Source organism: Ranitomeya variabilis, chromosome 7 (assembly GCF_051348905.1).
Source record: "Ranitomeya variabilis isolate aRanVar5 chromosome 7, aRanVar5.hap1, whole genome shotgun sequence".
NCBI lineage: Eukaryota > Metazoa > Chordata > Amphibia > Anura > Dendrobatidae > Ranitomeya > Ranitomeya variabilis.
Window position 1 is genome coordinate 114,952,891 of NC_135238.1, and position 5,587 is coordinate 114,958,477.

Here is a 5,587-nt window from a genome sequence, read left to right on the forward strand (position 1 = left end):
GATGGTGGGTATCGAGGCGTGGGGAGAAAAAGGTATCGTGGCATGGTGGGTATCATGGCGTGGGGATCACAGGTATCAGTGGTAGAGATGGGGGGTATCGGGGCGTGGGGATGGCGGGTACCGGGGTGTGGAGATGGAGTGGGGGTAGTGTGTATCGGGGTGTGGGGGTGGCGTGTATTGGGGTGTGGGGGTGGTGGTGGCGGGTATAGGGGAATGGAGATGGCGAGTATCGGGGCGTGGATAAGATGGGTATTGGGCCGTGGAGGTGGCGGGTATCGGGGCGTGGGGGTGGCGGGTATAGTGGCATGGAGATGGTGGGTATTGGGGCATGGGGGTGGTGGGTATCGGGGCATGGAGATGGCAGGTATCGGGGCGTGGGGATGGCGGGTATCAGGTGTGGGGGTGGCGGGAATAGGCCATGGGGATGGCGGGTATCGGGGCGTGGGGATGGCGGGTGTCGGTTAATGGGGGTGGTGGTAGCAGGTATAGGGCATGGAGATGGCGGGTATCGGGGCGTGGGGATGGCGGGTATCGGTTCATGGGGGTGGTGGTAGCAGATATAGGGCATGGAGATGGCGGGTATCGGGGCGTGGACAAGGTGGGTATCGGGGCATGGAGGTGGCGAGTATCGGGGCATGGAGGTGGCGAGTATCGGGGCATGGACAAGGTGGGTATCCGGGCGTATGGATGGCGGGTATCGGTTCATGGGGGTGGCAGGTGCTGTGGGCGGGAATTTCCTGTAGAGATCTCTGGTGAATGTCACGTGAAGCCACGAATATCCGCCATCACTAATGGAGAATCACGCCGTCGGTGGCGTTGTGCTTCAGAGGGGGAGGGGCTCTCCTGACCGCCGGCTCCCAGTACCCACAATGCCCCTGCACCCTGACGTTCTGCCGCTGATTCAGTCTCGCCATGTAGTCGTCTTTCACACTGCGTCAGTCTGATCAGTCCTGATACAATAAATGAAATCTAGAAACTGCTCGTGGCTCCTTTAATCGCAGCGTTGTCCGTTATACACAGAAGCCTGAATCCTTCCATAGAAGCTTCTGTGACACCCGGTGTCATTCTTACATCCGGCCACCAGAGGGAGAGGCAGCGCTATCAAGGATGTATCAGAAACCTGTCACTTGAAGCAACCAATCACATCCCAGCTCTTGTGCCATCTGCCCCATAGCAACCAATCAAATCCCAGCTCTTGTGCCAGCTTCCCTATAGCAACCAACCAAATTCTATCTCATGTGCAATCTGACCCATAGCAACCAATCACATTCCGGCTCTTGTTTCATCTGACCCATGTAACCAATCACATACTATCTCTTCTACCCCACAGCAACCAATCACATCCCAGTTCTTGTGCCATCTGCCCCATAGCAACCAATCACATTCCGGCTCTTGTTTCATCTGACCCATGTAACCAATCACATACTAGCTCTTCTGCCCCACAGCAACCAATAACATCCCAGTTCTTGTGCCATCTGCCCCATAGCAAACAATCACATTGCAGGTCTTATTTTTCATCTGCCACATAGCAACCAATCACATCTTAGCTCTTGTGTCATCTGACTACTAGCAACCAATCACATACCAACTCTTGTGAAATCTGCCCTATAGCAACCAATCACATGCCAGTTCTTGTGCTATCTGGCCCAAAGAAACCAATCACATTCCACCTCTTATGCCATGGGCCTCATAGCAACCAATCACGGGTCTTATTTTTCATCTGCCACATAACAACCAATCACATCTTAGCTCTTGTGTCATCTGACCCCTAGCAACGAATCACTTCACAGCTTTTTTTGTCATCGGCCTCATAGCAACGAATCACATTGCAGGTCTTATTTCTCCTTTGCCCCATATCAACCATTGGCATTCCAGCTCTTCTGTCATCTGATCTGTAGGAACTAATCACATTCCAGATCTAATTTCCTCTTTGTCCCATGGCAACCAATAACATTCCAGCTCTTGCGTCATCTCCCCCATAGCAACCAATCACATTCCACCTCTTATCCATCTGCCCGATAGCAACCAATGAAATTTCAGCTCTTGTATCGTCTGACACAGAGAAAGCAATCATATCCCAGCACTTATGTGTCATCTGCCCCATAACAACCAATCACATCCCTTCTCTTATTTCTCCTTTGCTCCATGGCAACCAAATACATTCCAACTCTTGTATCCCCTGCACTATAGCAACCAATCACATCCCAGATCTTCTTTCGCCATTGCCCCATAGCAACCAATCTCATTCCAGCTCTGGTGTGTTCTGCCCCATATCACCCAATCACATTCGACCTCTTATGCCATCTGCCCCTAGCAACCAATTACATTTTAGCTCTACTGTCATCTGACCCATAGCAAGCAATTACATCTCATCTCTTATTTCTCCTTTGCTCCATAGCAACCAATCACATTCAAGCTCTTGTGTCATGTGCCCCATAGCAACCAATCAAATTTCAGCTCTTGTATCATCTGACACATAGCAAGCAACCAATCACATTCTCTTATTTCTCCTTTGCTCCATGGCAACCAATTACATTCCAGCTCTTGTATCATCTGACACATAGCAAGCAACCAATCACATTCTCTTATTTCTCCTTTGCTCCATGGCAACCAATTACATTCCAGCTCTTGTATCATCTGCACTATAGCAACCAATCACATTCCAGCTTTTATTTCTCCGTTGCCCCATAGCAATCACATTCCAGCTCTTGGGTGTTCTGCCCCATAGCAACCAATCACATTCCACATCTTATGCCATCTACCCCATAGCCACCAATCACACCCCAGCTCTTATGGCACCTGTCCCTAGCAACCAATCACATCCTAGGTCTTATTTTTCATCTGCCCCATAGCAACCAATTACATTCTGTCTCTTGTGCAATCTTCCCTTCGCAACCAATCACATTTCACCTCTTATGCCATCTGCCCCATAGCAACCAAAAATCAGCTCTTGTATCATTTGACACATAGTAAGCAATCACATCCCAGCTGTTATGTGTCATCTGCCCCATAGCAACCAATCACATTCCTTCTCTTATTTCTTCTTTGCTCCATAGCAACCAATCACATCCCAGCTCTTGTATCATCTGGCCCATAGCAATCAACCACATTCCAGCTCTCATGCCACCTGTCCCTAGCAACCAATCACATTTCAGCTCTTAATTCTTCTTTGCCCCATAGCAACCAATCACATTCCAGCTTTTATTTCTCCTTTGCCCTATAGCAACCAATCACATTCCAGCTTTTGTGTATTCTGCCCCATAGCAGGTCTTATTTTTCATCTGCCACATAGCAACCAATAACATTCCAGCTCTTATGCCATCTGCCCCATAGCAACCAATTACATCCCAGCTCTTGTGACCATCTTGTGTCATCTGCCCCTAGCAACCATTGACATTCCAGCTCTTATTTCTCCTTTGCCCCATAGCAACCAATCACATTCCATCTCTTATACCACCTGCCCCTAGCAATAATTCACATTCCAGCTCTTATTTCTCCTTTGTCCCATAGCAACCAATCACATTCCAGCTCTTATACCACATGCCCCTAGCAACCATTCATATTCCAGCTCTTATTTTTCCTTTGCCCCATAGCAACCAATCACATCCCAGGTCTTATTTTTCATCTGCCCTATAGCAACCAATTTCATTCTATCTCTTGTGCAATCTGCCCCATAGCAACCAATCACAATCCAGCTCTTCTGCCCCATAGCAACCAATAACATCCTCGTTTTTATGTCATCTGCCACATAGCAACCAATCATATCTTAGATCTTGTGTCATCTGACCCCTAGCAGCCAATCACCTTCCAGCTAATGTCATCTGCCCCATAGCAACCAATCACATGCCAGTTCTTGTGCTATCTGGCCCATAGCAACCAATCACATTCCACCTCTTATGCCATGTGCCCCATAGCAACCAATCACATCACAGGTCTTATTTTTCATCTGCCACATAACAACCAATCACATCTTAGCTCTTGTGTCATCTGACCCCTAGCAACGAATCACTTCACATCTCTTTTGTCATCTGCCCCATAGCAACCAATCACATCACATGTCTTATTTTTCATCTGCCACATAGCAACCAATCACATCCCAGCTCTTATTTCTCCTTTGCTTCATAGCAAGCTGTCATAGGAAATATTTCTCATAGATTGTAAGCTTGCGAGCAGGGCCCTCATTCCTACTGGTATCTGTTTTGAACTGTGATTTCTGTTATGCTGTAATGTCTATTGTCTGTACAAGTCCCCTCTATAAGTTGTAAAGCGCTGCGGAATATGTTGGCGCTATATAAATAAAATTATTATTATTATTATTATTATCTTTATCAGTCTACCAAGATGAAGAAGGCAGGGAGTAAGGCACGTGGGCGTGGGCGTGGAGGTGGAGCAGGGAGAGGATGTGGGGATTCTGTGCCTGCTGCGGGCACCGGTGACTCGTCATCATCCCCTAGTTTTAGCAGGGAACAGTCCTTCATGCGCAGCTTTGTCAGAGCTCGCTGTGCCCCGCTGCTGCGGGACGAACAAAATTGAAGCCCTTGTTGGATGGATGGCAGCTAACGCATCGACTTCAATTAGTTTCACATACTCTCAGGCACAGAGCACTGAAGAGCACCCATCTGTCTCTTCACCACCTACCAAATTGCCCAGGCAGTCAGAGAGCCCAGGACAGGAGCCATCTCTACTTCTGTTCTCTGAATCTCTTGGCTTGGAAAGAGGGGGCCAGCCAAGCAGCATTGGAGAAATGGAAGAAGAGGCAGTATGCAGTTATGCCCAACAGCTTTTTCTCTCTGACTCTGAAGATATGGGTGGGCCAGTGCCTCCGGTCAGCACACCTCAGTACGCATCAGATGATGAGACTCAGGTGCCACTTTCCGGTGCGTACTGTGCTGTCGAGACTACCCAGGAGAATCAGTTGGTGGAAGAGGGTAGTGTAGATGATGAGGTACTTGACTCATCATGGCTTGAGGTACAGGAAGGTGGTGGGAGCAGCTCTGAGGAAGAGATTCCCCAAATGGCCCAAAGAGGGAGAGGGAGGGGGAAGTCTGCGGTGCCTGTAGCCTCCACTTCGGCACCCGTTAGGAGCATGCCTCTTCCAAAAGCCAAAACGGGTGCTCCCAAGACTTGCAGTGCCTGGTCCTTTTCTGACACAGTTGCAGATGACATTTGCTTTGTCAAATGCAAGGTGTGTCATCAGAAAGTCAAAAGAGGGAAAAGTGTCAGCAACCTCAATGCCACAAATATGTGGAAACATGTGCCGACCAAGCACGCGGTGGAGTTACAAAAATACACTGAAGACCTAGGCCAACCTACAGCGGCACCAACAACCTCCTCTTCAGCTTGTGTTGTTGCCTCTTCTTCCAGCTCACACACAGCTGGTTCGGCTTCCTCACATTATTGCCATGGAAGAACCTCTGGCACTGTTGTTCAGAGACCTACTGTAATTCCACCCACAGCACCACGTTCCCAGTCATCCTCACACTCCCAGCCCAGTCTACAGCCATCAGTAGCACAGGCATGGGAGAAAAGGCGGCCATTCAAACCACCCCCGAGCACAGGCTCTGAATGCTGGAATTGCAAAACTACT